Source organism: Phyllobates terribilis, unplaced genomic scaffold (assembly GCF_046119375.1).
Source record: "Phyllobates terribilis strain yellow unplaced genomic scaffold, ASM4611937v1 Scaffold_5__5_contigs__length_657084704, whole genome shotgun sequence".
NCBI lineage: Eukaryota > Metazoa > Chordata > Amphibia > Anura > Dendrobatidae > Phyllobates > Phyllobates terribilis.
The window spans coordinates 49642798-49659472 of NW_027362765.1; the positions used below are offsets into that span (position 1 = coordinate 49642798).

General features: G+C 44.6%; 1 pseudogene; it reads left to right on the plus strand.

Moving 5' to 3' along the window:
• Nucleotides 1–16675, plus strand: part of LOC141271436 (uncharacterized) — a 116687-nt pseudogene that overhangs the window by 95424 nt on the left and 4588 nt on the right.

The following is a 16675-nucleotide window of genomic DNA, read 5'->3' on the forward strand; positions in this document are numbered from 1 at the left end:
CTTTTCCAGTGACGAGGGATGATATTCTTAGCAGCCTATATAAGGTAGTTTATTAAAGATCTTTTGTATCTGCTGAAACTATTTGGGATCATAAAGAGCAAAAGAGATTCAGGAGAGTCGTACACAGGGAGACTAGTCATTTTTTGAGTAGTCTAAATTACCTGAATCCAGAAACCTCTTATTATGGGACAACTCCACCAAATGTGTGTCATCATCCCCACTTCCACTCCACATCTCCAGCATCTATCAGATACTGTGGGAAACCACTTATGAAGTAATACGGGAAGCAGGTACCATCTGGAGATGATCTTAAAGGAGGTCTCTTGAGCTTTGGTTGCAATTGACGTTTTGTGAGCAAACTGAAAACGTTTAGCCCATTGTGAGTCCTCAAAAGTTTTGCCCAGTTCTCTTTCCCATCCAGTGAAATAGGGTGGTCTGAGAGTTGTAATATGGGCTATTAGGTGTTTATAGACCAATGAGATTGAGTGTGAGGGTGGAGACGATGACAGCAGGGCTGTGGAGTCGGTAAGCCAAACCTTCGTCTCCGACTCCTCAAGTTCCATGACCTCGACTCCGACTCCCTGATAGATGGCTCATGTTTAAGTGATAAATTTACAGTAGGACACATTTTTCTCAGCTAAAAGTCTAGACCCTTAGATTAGAAATAGGACAGACATTTATAGGACATTTCATTTCCCAAATTCTTATGAAAAAATATTCCCCACAAACTGCATTGAACTACTGTACCCAATTTATTATATATTTTAGGAGTCAAAGTCAGTCCATTTTATACCAACTTCAACTCCGACTTCACCAAAATGGGCTCCGACTCCACAGCCCTGGATGACAGGCACAGTTTTTGTAAGATCCCTATTGAGCCGTCTATCTTTCCTAACATGGGAATAGAAATGTTGCAATTGTCTATAGTCATAGTCGGCTCTTGGAGGGATAGAGCAGTTCCGAAATATCTCATTGAGGAGTATTAAAGATGCGTTAGATAGTACATGAGCAAATAGAAGAGGGTGATATTTACTTATTCCCAGAAATTAATTGGAAGATAGTCCCGGTAAAAGGTGGGATTGTCTGAGATTGGGTATAATGGGCCCTGTGGATCAATTAGAGACATCTTATTGTCTCGATGTAGGGTTAGGATTGTACAGTATGTGCTAAAGGATTGTTGAGAGGGTTTAAGGACTGAGGAATGTGGGTTTCAGGGGAGTGTAGTTAATGCTCTTGGACATATAGTTTGTGCCCTATGGTCCTTATGGATTTAATCAAGTAAGGGTTTGAAATTGAGGTCAAACAGTCGAGAAAGGTTACTATGTATGCGTATCCCTAAGTATTTTATACCCTGTGATGGCTAAAAAAAAAAGAAAAATTAATTGGATGATAGCCCGAGTGGTAGTTGGCAAGGAAACCTTGAGAACCTGAGATTTTGAAGTGTTTATTTTGAAATTGGACCATGTGCCACAATGATCCACTTCTGCCATGATAGATGAAATTGACGTATGTGGGCTTGTAATGTATAGAAGGACATCATCCGCCAAGGCAGAGCATTTATATTCCGTTTACCCTATAGTGATACCTTTTAATATCAGGATTATCGCGAATATAGGATAGTAAATGTTCCATCACGAGGATGTACAGAAGAGGGGAAAGAGGGCACCCCTGTCTTGTTCCATTAGAGATTGTGAATGATGGGGACAGGGTTCCATTTAACTTCAATCTCGCTGAAGGGTTACAATAGAGGGCCATTATTTTAGTGACAGTATTAAAAGAGGTATGTTTTTTGTTTGAGCGTAGTGAATGATATCAATAGTTTTTAGTGTGTTATCGCAGGCTTCTCTACCGATCAGTAACCCAACTTAATCCAAATGAATATGGTTAGAGAGTAGGGGCTGGAATCTATTTGCCAATATTTTTTGCGTATATTTTTAAGTCAACATTCAGCAAAGAGATAGGCCTGTAATTTGAGCAAAGGAGGGGGTCCCTACCAGATTTAGGGAGTATTGTGATATGGGCCTCTGTAGTTTGGGGGGAAATGGATTAATGTTGGAAGCATGGTTGAACCCTGCTAATATAAGGGGGAGAGAAGAGGAAGGAATGTCTTGTAAAATTTAACTTAACAGTAAACCCGTCAGGTCTGGGACTTTTTCCGCTCGCCAATGATTGGACCCCCGAGGATAACTCAGAATCTGATAGGGGTTCGTCCACCAAAGATGCTGAAGATGTATCTTCAGAAAAAGGAGCAGCATTTTCAGGTGGGGTGTATTGTCCGGAGGGCCATTTAAATTATATAGTTTAGTATAATATTTATGAAATTGTGTGGAGATATCTTCTGTTATATGTAAAATGTGGCCTGCGGCATTTTTTATTTTGGGAATATGGTTTTGGGATTGTTGAGCTTTCAGTCCTCTAGCCAACATGCGACAACATTTGTTACCAAATTCATAGAATTTGGTAAAACAAACTTGAAGTGAATGTCTATGGGCTAGATCTAATAATTTCTTAGCTTTTAGTCGAGCTGTTAATAATTCTTTGACTGTTGCCGGGGCAAGAGCTTGTTTACGAGCAAGTTATAGAGTCTCAATCTTACGAATGGCTAGTGTGCTCTTTTCTGCTCTATCACATTTCAGTCAAGAGCCATGTTTTATGAAGACGCCCCTTAGCAAACACTTCAAAGCTTCCCATTTTATTGTGGGAGAGGAGGTGTCCGATTCATCGTCCTGTCCGAAATGCGATATGGTATTTGGCCACATCCTGAGTGCAAACCGGTTCCAGAAGTAGAGATTCGTTCAATTTCCCTGTCCATCCTGACTTGGAAAGAGAAGGCACGGCAAGAGAACAAAATACAAGAGAGTGATCATGTTAGGGTGAACACTTTGGTATGTTCACTAGTTGCCTGCTCCTGGCCTAATGGATATGATCAAGTGCATGAAAGAAAGAAAGAATAACATCAGACACACACACACAATCGGATGTAAGCTCTCCTTGATCAGCTATGGCACAGCTCCAAGTCTCTTTATTCAACCCGAACATAGACTTATATACACACTGTATGTGGGCTCCGTTAGCCCAGAATGTGAATAACCAGATGTATTGATTGGTTAGTCCATGGGGGCGTAGTCCATGAGGTCATCAGGGGGCGTGATCCATGAGGTCATCAGGGGGCGTGATCCATGAGGTCATCAGAGGGCGTGATCCATGAGGTCATCAGGGGGCGTAGTCCATGAGGTCATCAGGGGGCGTAGTCCATGAGGTCATCAGGGTGCGTAGTCCATGAGGTCATCAGGGGGCGTAGTCCATGAGGTCATCAGGGGGCGTAGTCCAGGAGGTCATCAGGGGGCGAAGTCCATGAGGTCATCAGGGGGCGTAGTCCATGAGGTCAGCAAGGTGGGTTGGTCCATGAGGTCATCAAGGTGGGTTAGTCCTTCTATAGAATGCAGCTTCCTCCCAGAACAGAGCATGGCGTGATGAAACAGGAAATGGCAGCCATCTTTTGATCTAAACAACCTTATGTAAGGTGAAATAATCCACTTTGTGGGTCTTTTCTCTCAATCTCCTATGTCTTGAGGTTAATTAAGTATTTGAGCCTATAGCTCTCCTCAACAGTCCCCCCTAAATACTTCATTAACCTTCTGTCCCTACTGTGGTTCCCTCACCCATCAGTGTTAAGTGTCACTATGACATCAGAGGCTTCATGGACACGTACTCTGACTGCCTAGTTGGGGACTGTAAAAGACTGAAGGGGGCCTATATCTGCAGAATAACTAACCTCTTGAGCTAGGAAGGTGGGCACTGATGTTTCTACTCCTTTCTCGATCATCTTCCTTACACAAGGAAGAACACAACAGACGACAATAGCTGCAATAATTAAGACGACAAGGATAACCACGCCTATCTGAGCTAGCCACCTCTGCCATCCATTCATCCACGAAAAGTATTGATCCCAAGGATCTTCTACACCTGAATTCCTTTTTAATTCTTTTTGTAGAGAATTCAGCTTTTTTATGGCTACTGTAACCTTCCCGGTGGGACCTGTATTATCTGGAATATAGGTACAACATGCAGATTTCACCATTTTGCAAACACTTCCTTTTTCTGCTAATATCATGTCAAGGGCCATTCTGTTCTGAAACGCCATTATCGATGTAGGGCCTAGTTGGTCTGCTAAACCTTGAAGAGCTTCTCTATTGTAATTGACAAATCTCTGTTGATTATAATAGATGTAATTGATCCAGTCTACATTTTTATTTATGGTCACTAGGGGTAAGATAAATGATTCGAAGCCTGCTTTGACTTGATCTCTGGCTTTAAATTCATCCGGTACCCCCCTTGGAACACCTATAGCATCGATATAAATGTGGGGGTCGAAACTGCCTTTTGGTTCCGAAATGGTTTCCCTTTTTGTTCTGTGGAGATCTTCTGAAGTTAGAGCTTCCCTACCTTCTGCTGCTATGTGGAAGGGCATTATGGCTTTGGCTAGTGTACATTCTCCTATCCATTCTCCTTCTAAATGAGTTCTGATCTTCATGTCTCCACATATCAAAGAAAACATCAGAAATAGACTGGGTTTGGTTGATCAAATCTCCTCTGGTTGCATTACTATATCTACTGCAATATCCCTTTGTGAAATTACCCAAAAATGTCTACTGGTATAACAGGTGTATTTTCCCGGGTATATGGTAATGCCTTGACCCGGGTTAGGTGTTTCTGTGACTATGGGGTACTTCTTTTTCCAGTTTTCGCAATTCATTCTGTCAAGGGATTTGTTAGTGAACAGACTCAGAAAACATTTTTCCACATCTGGGGATAAGTCTAGAGGGACAGATCCCAAGTGGGGTCTCTCTCCTGCACAGACAAAGCAGTTGGATTTATTATATTGATTGGCTGTATATTTCATTCATTTCAACCATAAGTTGGTCTCAGTGTACCCCGTTTCAACGGCAAGAATATATTCAAATGTGGGATTTGCAATGGCTATCATTTTGTTAAATTTTTGGATACGGAACATTATGGAGTTTGAGTGTGTATTATTATCTTTCGTTGACATTTCTTTTATGTCCGCTAATTTGAACATGCCCAGCTGGGCACAACTGGCACACACACCATATACATATGTACCCAGCAGATAAGTGCCCTTATCGCCAGGTTGAGGGTTCTCCAGGTTGAGGACTAAAGGATTACATTGCCCGATGGTATCACAAGGCTTAAGAACTTTTGTACGGGAAAGTGTCATCCTAGTGAGTAGGGATTTACCCTGTGGATCTTGTTTATTTAAGGCAGTGTTTGGTCTATACCCCCAATCTTCACCAGTGTTCCACCCGACCGCCCTCCATGAACTACAAGTTTGTCCCCATCCATCTCCCATAACACATATATATTGTTGCCCTGATCTCAGCTGTGCTGGTTGACTCATTGCGGAGGGTGAGGAAACCCATTGAGTATTACACTGTACTACATCACAATAATCGAATTTGAAAGAAGCAACATGTGCTGTGGTGTTATACCAGAACGTGATCACCCCTCTTGCTTGGGTGATTGCGACCTGTTGTGCTCCTACAAATGAGTATAGAATGGCCCAACACACAAAGTAAAAGATATGCAACATTATGTAGAAGGTTCTGATGGAGGCATAAACTTCTTGCAGTGGGAGGCGTGTATCCACGTCGGTGTTCCTTCAAGTTTGACTGAAGTAGGAGTGGTTAGGAGCACTTGGTAGGGACCCTCAAATCTCAACTCCAGGGATGTCTTTCTGATGAACTTCTTTACCAGCATGCAGTCACCAGGTTGGAAAGTGTGAGTACCTTCACTAAAATCTGGATCTGGAATGGATGATAAAACTCGTGCATGTGTTACTGACAATTCTTTAGTAAGGGCAATGACATAATTTACAAGAGTATCACTTCCTAAGGCTAGCTGTTGTGGAAAATATTGACCCAACCTTGGAGGCCCCCCAAAAAGAATCTCATATGGTGTAAGTTTAGTGGGACCCCTCGGAGTGTTTCTGACTGAATATAAGGCAATGGGCAAAATGTCTGTCCAAGGAAGTCTGACCGCCTGACTGGCTTTCAGTATTTTGTTTTTCAAGGTGCCATTTAGCCTTTCTACTTTACCACTGCTCTGGGGGTGAAATGGAGTATGTAAACCTAAATCGGCCCCTACTAATGTCCATAGTTCCTTAGTCAGTGCTGCAATGAATGCGGGTCCTTGGTCACTCTTAATCACCTCTGGGATTCCATATCTGCACACTACCTCAGTCATCAGTCTCTTAACAGTTACTCTGGCAGTCATGTTGGTTACTGGATAGGCTTCAGGCCATCCCGAGAACATGTCAGTCACTACCAGTACATACTCGTACTTCCCTACTTTTGGCATTTGAATATGATCGATTTGAATTCTTTGAAAGGGATAGAGTGCTTTAGCCAAATGTTTATCTCCCGTGAGCTTTGATCTTGATCACCGCAACCTCCGAAGGTAGATCTAGAGCGCCCACAAGTTCTTGTATGGCAGCAGCATGCTTTACAGGAGTTCCACTGGATGTGAGGTATCCTCTGGCTGCCCAGATAATGCCGAAGTCATGAGCCACTCCTAAAGCATATCTTGAATCCGTGTAGATGTAGACCACCTTCTCAGCCGCTTCCTGACAGGCCAGTGTCAAAGCCTTAAGTTCCGCTTCTTGTGCAGACGTGTGGTGGTAGAGATCCGGCTGAGACGACCTGGTCATGTGTAACCACGGCATATCCCGTATGGAATCTTCCTGTTTCATCTGCAAATCTGGAACCATTGGTGAAGAAAGTCAGGTCAGCATGCGGGAGTGGGTCTTCAGACACATTTCTCTTGGAGGCAGTTTCTTCCTGCATCTGTTCGAGACAATCATGATCCTCTTAGTGTGTAAAGGCATCTTCATTTAGAGCATCAGTATCATCATTCACATCTCCCCTGGAAAGAGGAAGTAGCGTGGACGGGTTGAGGATGGTGCAGCGGACAAGAGTGACATTATCCGGAATCAAGAGGGAACATTGGAGTCTCATATGATGCTGCAGCGACAGATGTTTAGGTTGAGTTTGGTCAAGAATAGCTTTTATGTCGTGTGGAGCCATTAAGAGAACCGGATGTCCTAAAATGATGTCAGAAGTTTTGTCCAGAAGCCCATGTGCAGCATGAACGGCTCTGAGGCAAGTCGGGGAAGCTTGAGACACCGAGTCCAGGCGGGCAGAGTAATAGCCGATGGGTCTTGTTCTTCCCCCATGTTCTGTGCTAGGACTCTGGAAGCATGTCCTGCTACTTCACTGACAAACAAGTAAAAAGGTAGTTGATAATTTGGGATTCCAAGAGCTGGTGCAGACTGTATGGCCTGTTTAAGAGCATAGAAGGCTTCCACGGATTTGGGACGTAGTGGAAAAGCTGACTTCTTGAGGTCATCGTACAACGGTTGCATCAGCTTTGAGGCATCTGGAATCCATTGGCGACAATATGTGATAAGTCCTAAGAAAGTAAGTCATCCACATACTGAAGAAGGACAACTTGATGATTAGTCTCTCTCCATGGCTTTAAACAAGAGGCAAGGGCCTGAGAGAAATGACTTGGTGAGTTCTGTGCTCCTTGTGGTAAGACCGTCCAGGTGTATTGTGATCCTCTGTAAGTGAAGGCACACAGATACCAATCTTCTGGATGTAGTGGTACGCTGAAGAAAGCATTGGCCAGATCGATGACAGTGAAACGTTTTGCATCTGATGGTATTTCTGACAACAATGTATGTGGATTGGGCACAATGGGACTTTCTAGTACAGTTGCAGCGTTAACAGCTCGGAGATCTTGAACCATTCGGTACTTCGGGGCTTCTCCCTTTTAATGTCCTTTTATTTACTGGAAACAAGGGCGTGTTACAGCGAGAGTTACATTTGACTAGTGCCCCATTTTCCAGGAGAGCCTTGATTTGAGTGCCTAAAGACTCTTCCTGGGCAGATTTGAGTGGGTATTGGGGCACCCTAGGGAGTTGAGCTCCAGGTTTAAGAATGACCCGTACTGGAGGTACAGCAAGATGTCCAATATCTTCAGGGCCAGTAGGTGGTGTTAGCAGCTTCGTCCATCATCATGAGCAGAGGTGCGGCTTGAAGTTGACACTCTTCACTCGGATCGAGCGGGTCAGTAATGGTGATGGTGAGACCATCTGATGAATAGGCGATGGACGCTCTTAACTTTTGAATAAGGTCTGCTCCCAGAAGGTTAGTAGGACAAGTAGGGGACACCACAAGACGCATAAACACATCTTCGTATGGTCCAACCTGTATTTTGCGGGTGAGTTTGTTAGAAGTAGGCTTGCCATCTACTCCCACGCATGTCACGACTTCAGAGGATATCAGGTCGGGAAAAGGCAGGTCCTGTAATCTGATAACACTTCTGGCTGCACCGGTGTCCACAAGGAACGGTAAGGGTTTGCCTTGAACGTTGATAGTTACTTTGGCTATTGGACCAGATATAGAGACCAAAGTAGTGGACACGGGCTTGCCCTTGTCCTATTGGATATTTTGAACCATCAGAGCAGCAGTGTGATTGGTATCTGGATGTATCCGAGTTTGTGGTGGTCGTTCGTAGTATTGGTCATTGCGTCGAGGATAGTTGAATCTGCGATTATCCTCATTGCGGTTTCTGAATCTGCGTCCTTGAAGAGGGGCCCTACAATCCCATCTTTGGTGACCCGGATTACCACAATTGAAACAGACATCTTTGGTACGAGATAATGGAGGTTTCTGGGTTTGGTGTTGCACATCAGTCCATAAAATATGGGTCTTTCTGTTTGAGGTTGTCATAGATTTCTCAGGGAGTGTTTTTTCGAATCCCTTAGCTATCGTTAAGACATCCTTAGGATCCAATGTAGCATATTCAGGTCTAATTGCTTGAAATTGCTTCCTCAGAGCTTCCCGAAGGCCCTCAACAAAAGAGGAAACGAGCAGTGTCCGTTGAACTTTTATTTGGTTACTGAAGCCAAGGTCATTAAACATTTGCGTTAGACAAGCATGATATCTCTCCACCGATTCCCCTTGTTCTTGCGTGACGTCCTTGAAAGATGTTGACTGATCAGCCAATTTATCCGAGGCCCATGTCTTAAGTTGTTGGCAGAACTGAACACCAGAGTCCCATGTAGTGTCACTGACAAGTGAGGCATCATTAAATGCAGTGTCCATGACAGGCCAATATGCATCGCCTGCTTTAAGATTTGCCAGGGAAATGAGATCTTGCCATGTGGCTGAGTAATTCCTTTGGATTTGAAGCATGCTTCTATAGAAAGGCATCGGCTGTTTTTCTGGATCTGGGAGTTGGTTCAGCAGAGTAGCGGCTTGCTGGGGTGTAAACTTGACATAAAGGGTGGGCTCCTCAGACGTGGGCGTGGGCACGGTTCGTGGTGGCACCTGAGGCGGGAGTAGAGATGGCACCGAAAGTACAGGTGTAATTACTTGTGTATGAGGAGCAGGAGGAGGTAACAGTCCTGGAATAAAGGGCTCTATTTGGGCAGCTCCTATATCATGGGGTGGAGTCCAGGTGATGCAGGCAGTCTTAAAAGCTTTAACAGTCCTGTCCTCATTACTAATTAACCTGATTTCAGAGAGGCAGCAAATGCTTGGGGGGCTACACTTGTTCATTATAATTCCAACAATCTCCCTTGCACACGCATGAACAGGGAACCCGAAGATGCCAACACCAATGGCAGGAATTGTCAAGGTCTCAATCTGCTCACTAATATTCGCATACTCTAAGATACGAGTTATTGCCGCGCGCAGTTGTCGAGCACTGACATCTGGATGAATAGGGTCAAAAGTAGGGATTACAGCGTGTATGATCATTCTTCAAGGAAGGTTGCCAGATTTAGTCACTGCTATGTCCCCAACAGCTATCTGACCACGCGACTCAACAATGATTCGACTGTCAGTTTGAATAGTCGCCCCTCCTGCTTCCACTATAGCTCTAGCCAGACCTCCGTTGTGCTCTAACCGAGGGTTGACAGCATTAACAATAGCGTCCGTTTCCATTGTCGTTATGTCACCCTTACCCACCACTAACAAGGGTCCCTCAGGCAGTTCCTTTTCAAAAATGGGTTGCCAACATTCCCTCCCCTTTGTGCTTCCTGTGATGTTGGTGTCCCCTCCCCAGATTGAGCCTCTCCTTGGTTCAGTGGCCACCGTTCCATACAGGTGTGCGCTCGGCTGCGAGAGGGGCTGTGAGGTACTGGGAATAGAGTTAGGTAGACTGCCTGAGAGTGCTGTTGTAGCAGAAATGTTGGGAGGAGAAGTAGCTGCTTGAAGTAACTCGTGTGGACTTGCGGCTGAGTTGCCAGTGGAAGTGACAGTGGAAAGGGTCATTGCTGGGGATGATCCAGGTGGGAGAATAGCTGGGCTCACGATGGGAGTGTTAGGTGAAAGGGTCGGTGGCCCACTGGACACCGTTGTGACAGGGAACATAGGTAAAGCCTGTTCACTTCCCGAAGGTGTATAGTACTGGCCATTAGTGGTCATTACTGGGTAAAAAGGATCTGGTCTTGTGGTGTGTAGCATTTGCCTAGTATGTTCACCACTGAAAGTCGTGTGTATATTCCTGGATTGTGCCTCACTCGATTTAGCCGGATCTATGTCAGTTACATGATGATATGGCTCAGTTTGTATGATCTGAGGCAACGTTCCAAGATGGCCGCCACCGGAGGCAGCACAAGTGCCATCCACAAAATGACTGCCACCAGAAACAGCACGTTTGCCATCCACAAAATGGCTGCCGCCAGAAACAGCACATTTGCCATCCACAAAATGGCTGCCGCCAGAAACGGCACTTTTGCCGTCCACAAAATGGCTGCTGCCAGAGGGAGCACATGTGCCATCCACAAAATGGCTGCCGCCAGAAGGAGCACATGTGGCATCCACAAAATGGCTGCCGCCAGAAACGGCACATTTGCCATCCACAAAATGGCTGCCGCCAGAAACTGCACATTTGCCATCCACAAAATGGCTGCTGCCAGAAAGAGCACATGTGCCATCTACAAAATGGCTGCTGCCAGAAAGAGCACATGTGCCATCCACAAAATGGCTGCCGCCAGAAGGAGCGCATGTGGCATCCACAAAATAGCCACCACCAGAAACAGCACATGGCAATGTGCCACCATCACCACCATTAAACGACGGTGGCCGCTCACAGGATACATTTTTGTAATACACATAACTCAAAACTCTGTCCTTTTTCCTTTCCTCTTCTACCCAATTTTCTCTATACAAACTTTCAGAGACTCTTTCCCATGCCCTAGCAGAAGACAACAATCCATTATCTTCTAAAATACCTTTTCTTTGTTTTAAGACAGTCTTCCACTCCAGGGGCTGTAACCTCCCCCCTTCTGGCATTCCACACAATTTCATAAGCTTTTTACATTGTTTAACGTGACTTTTCCCTTCACGAGTCGCGACTAATGCACACAGGTCTAACTTGCCATCTGAATTTGGCTTAGTGCCAATACGACAAAACTTCATTAATGTCTTCATCTTTCTCTATGTAGACCAAGATAAACAAAAAACAAACAATAAGACGGGGGAGGATGACTCAAACCTGAGATTCTAAAGGAAAACTGAGTCTGCAGCACACACTTTCTATCTGTCTTCGTCCTGCCACGTGGTCCCTGTCTGATTTCCATATATATATTACTAGGCTCCGGGCCGAGTCCCTCAATCCAGGCTCCGTGCCGGTACCAGGCCGAGTCAAATCACTCTAGGCCACGCCGAGTCCATCACTCCAGGCTAAGTACCCCTACTTTCTCCACCAGAACGGAAATCGTATCACAGGTGACAAACGTGAACTATACCACAGACAATATCCTTTTATTTCTCCAGATACCGCTCAAAAACCCACTTGCTCCCTTTAAATACCAGTCAATCTCCCCTCAACACGACACATAACAGGCAGCAGGTAACTGAGCATGTGACTGTTCTTCCGCAATTAAAATGGCCAGCAGCGGAGAGACCCTTCTGCCGTCTTACAGATAGCTCGAAAACCGGACATAGTCAGGCAATGTGCACAGGATACCCCGAGGAACACAGGAAAAGACTACAGATTATAAAAATCATCAGACTGACCGTGTTTGGTTATGGAGGTGATCAGTCTCCTGGCTCGGAGTATTTAGTGCGTCCTGCCGTTCCAATCGCCGGTCCTAAAGGTATAGGGCTCTCCCTCTGCTGGCCCCACGTTGGGCAGCCAATGTTAGGGTGAACACTTTGGTATGTTCACTAGTTGCCTGCTCCTGGCCTAATGGATATGATCAAGTGCATGCAAGAAAGAATAACAGTAGACACACACACAATCGGATGTAAGCTCTCATTGATCAGCTATGGCACAGCTCCAAGTCTCTTTATTCAACCCGAACATAGACTTATATAAACACTGTATGTGGGCTCGGTTAGCCCAGAATGTGAATAACCAGATGTATTGATTGGTTAGTGGGCGTGGTCCATAAGGTCATCAGGGGGCGTTGTCCATGAGGTCATCAGGGGGTGTGGTCATGAGGTAATCAGGGGCGTGGTCCATGAGGTAATCAGGGGCGTGGTCCATGAGGTAATCAGGGGCGTGGTCCATGAGGTCATCAGGGGGCGTGGTCCATGAGGTCATCAGGGGGCGTAGTCCATGAGGTCATCAGGGGGCGTAGTCCATGAGGTCATCAGGGGGCGTAGTCCATGAGGTCATCAAGGTGGGTTGGTCCATGAGGTCATCAGGGGGCGTAGTCCATGAGGTCATCAGGGGGCGTAGTCCATGAGGTCATCAAGGTGGGTTGGTCCATGAGGTCATCAAGGGGCGTAGTCCATGAGGTCATCAGGGTGGGTTAGTCCTTCTATAGAATGCAGCTTCCTCCCAGAACAGAGCATGGCGTGATGAAACAGGAAATGGCAGCCATCTTTTGATCTGAACAACCTTATGTAAGGTGAAATAATACACTTTGTGGGTCTTTTCTCTCAATCTCCTATGTCTTGAGGTTAATTAAGTATTTGAGCCTATAGCTCTCCTCAACAATCAGACCATGAAACAGTTCCTATGTCAGTCTCTGGAAGCCATGACAAAGCATGATTTTGCACCAGAATGTACTCGATTCTGCTATAATTCATGAGGAGGAGAATAGAAAGCGTAATCCTTGATGGATGGTTGTGTGAGCCTCCATATATCACAGAGTTGTAGATTGAGAAGTGCGTGTTTTAGGCTGTGTGCCCACGATGTGTTTTTTAAACTTTTCTGCAGTGGCAATTCCACTGCAGAAACTCTTAAAAAACGCTTGGTAGAAGGCCTGCCATGTTCCCCAATGATAATCCGCATGTACTGTGCACATGCTGCGGAAATTTCCGCTGCGGATTATCATTGCGGAAAAAAACACAGCACTACCAATTATTTTGCGGAAGCGCTGCGTTTTCGCCACCATTGACTTGCATTGGAACGCTTGGAATCCGCATCACTGGATCTGTAGATGCGCATTACATTCGTTTCAATGTGCGGATAGTACCCGGGTCTGGAGGAGAGGAGACTCTCCTCCGGACCCGGGTACCATAGAACCTGTAAAAAAAAGAATAAAATAAAAAATAAATATTATATTTACCTTCTGATGGCCCGCGGTGGCCTTGTCTGTGCTTGCCGGCAGATCGCGGTGGACTCAAGGACCTGCACTGACTTCATTTAGTCATGTGACGGGTCACAACCCGCATGTGGAAATGCAAGTGAAGAACGCTTCACTTCCACTTGTCCCTGGCAGGAAAAACGCATGTACAATCCGCATGCGTTTTTTCTGCCAGGGAGATGCAGAAACGCTCAGGAAAAAATCCGGAGCATTTCTGCATCGTGGGCACATAGCCTTACTTTTTTTTTTTTTACTAGTCGCTTATGATAAAGACGCTTTCCCTGTTGCGTTATCTAATGTAGGGTCTATTGTCAGATTAAAATCACCGCATAGGATAACTAATCCTTTGACAATCAGCACCTCCTTATCGATCGTACGTTCAGTCACCTCACATTGAAGGAGGCAAGTTTAAGTGTCGCCGTGGACTTGATGCCCCACGTGGTCCGACGCCCTCCACACTACCTCTGGAAACCAAAGGTAAAAGATGGTTGACAATAAAAAAGTAGACCGGGTAAGGAAATATTTTTAACAAAGAAGACAGTGGTGAAAGATTCACTGTCATGGTTATGAAATATTTAGAACCAAGCTGGGTAAAGTCCCTAATCGCTCAGTAGAGTCCATATGAGGGTAAAGTGAAGCCAGGCATCACAAAAGTGGGGGTGCGCTCCTAAGTGATAAACTATTTTTGACTAGACCTGACCAACTGGCAAGGCGGAACTTTCAAAAATATAACTCATTCATTTCTGAGAAATGTAATTAGAACATTAATTAGAACATAAGGGTTACCAACATATGAACTAGCTAAGGCATTATTAAGTAGGCCCCAGTGTTTCCCAGCATACAGGCACCCACTAACGAGTATCACACAGGCATAATAGTATTCATATCGCGTATACATAACAATATTCATATTATATAGGACACAGGTTATATTTAGAGCTCAAATATTTCAATCCGGGTCTCTTGGGGGAGATCTGTTCACTGGTTTCGGCTTCCGTGGTCGTCTGAAGGATCTTTGTGGAAGAGCTTCAGGTAGAGAGTCCACTCTATCCGACCGACGGCGTGATCCACTGTCTATAGTCAGAAGAGAGTAAAACTGCAGCCATTAAAGAAGCGATATATGAGGGAGGTTAAGCTGAGACAGAAAATCTGGCAAGTCCTCTCGTGAACGGAGACAAATCGAACATCCTTTACACCTGACAAATAGAGCGAACAGAAATCCCCAGCGGTAGGGAAGCTCCCGTTCCCTAAGGATGTCTGTGAGAGGTTTTAAAGAAGATCTCATAGATAATGTCCTTCTGGATAGGTCAGGTAGAATCAGTAGTTGCTGGCCTTTATAGATGGTTGCAGGGCTCTCTCTCGCTTTTAATAAGATCTCTTCTTTAGTTTTATAATAATGAATTCTGCAGATTATGTCCCTATGTTTATTGGGGTCTGGGTCCATGGGGCGAAGTGCTCTGTCCAATTCAATTATTGATGAAGAAGGAGCTCCCAGTATTTTGTTAAATAGCTGATTCAGGGTGGTTGATAAATCTGACGCTGAGACTGATTCTTGAAGACCCCTGATTCTCAGGTTGTTGCGTCTCCCCCGATTTTCCTGATCGTCCATATATGCGATTGAAGGTTTACTCTGTGCTGCATGTAGATGTATTTTGTCTTGGAGAGCGGAGTTTTCTGATGATGATTTTATCGTAGTTTGTTCCAGAGCGTCCACTCTAGTTGTCAAAGTAGTTAATTCTGATTGAAGTTTGGCGAACTCCTGTTTACATTCATCCACAATATATTTTGCAAAGGATGACATGTCCTCTTTGGTTGGAATAGACTGCAGTAGCGGTTGAATGTCGGCCAATGTTACAAATCTGCTGCCCCCTTCCCCAGGTGGCATTAATTGTAGTGATGACCCATGGGTGTTGTGGTGGACAGTCAGGTGCAGGAATTATCGCTTTGTTCCAATTGAATGCGCAACATCAGGCAAGTCTTGGGATTGACCATGTAACCCCCGTTTAGATTCCTTTCATGTAACTGATGGATCTTGCATGGGCTGCACAGTAATATCATATATTCTGTCCTGCTAATGAAACCCCTCTGATGTTATAATATTTGGAACTTGAGAAATATTAATTTCTTTGCCAGGAGCTGTTAAATTGTGTTTATCTGTTTACTCCTATGTACGCCTCTGATCAGCATTCAGGTTTATACGAACAATAGTCTGTGTTGAGCAACCAAAGAAGAACACAGGTTAAAAAGTCAACATAAAAATAAAGGTATTTTGGCTATTGGCCATCAGAAAGTATGTCTGGCATAATTAAGAAGAAAAGCTGTGTCATCACAGACAACACTACTCATTTCTTCCATACTAGTTCCCCAGAGAGGGATATCACTTTCTCATTGTGCCAAAGGGGGAGTATGTGCATAAATCTCAACTATCTTGAATGAAGAGTCCCTCCATTGCTTTACATGGCAACAATGAATGCCTAAAAATTGGGGCCTCCCAAGATGGGCCACTGCCTCCGACACCACAAAAGAGAAGTTTCAATGGATGAGAATATCCCTAGTTATAGGGATGTATGAGAAGTGTCTGCACTCTTATTGCTTCTGATATCTGCCACCTAATGTGATGAGCTAATTTCCTGAACAAATAGTATAACCTAATGTCCAGTAATGCTATGCCCCCAACTTCCCACAGCGCCACACAATGTTAGTGGATACTCTGTTAGCCTCATTTGTTTAAAATAAAGCCAATCTTGCTTTCCACTGTTTGTCACATATATATCTACACGTATAATGCAGAGTGCTGCAACACACAAAATATTTCGGGTAAAGGGGTCCTTTAATTTAACTTAATCTAGCTGCTGTCGATAATGGGAGCTTACTCCATCCTTTAATTTTAGACTACAGGTGAGACAAAAGTGGTGGAACATTTAGCTGCATGTATTTTGTCTCAGATAAGGAAACCATGACCACCCATGTACATGATGGTTAATTCCCTCAATAATGGTACCTATGCCACCAATCTAGAAGGAGCCATTATATCTATAAGTAACC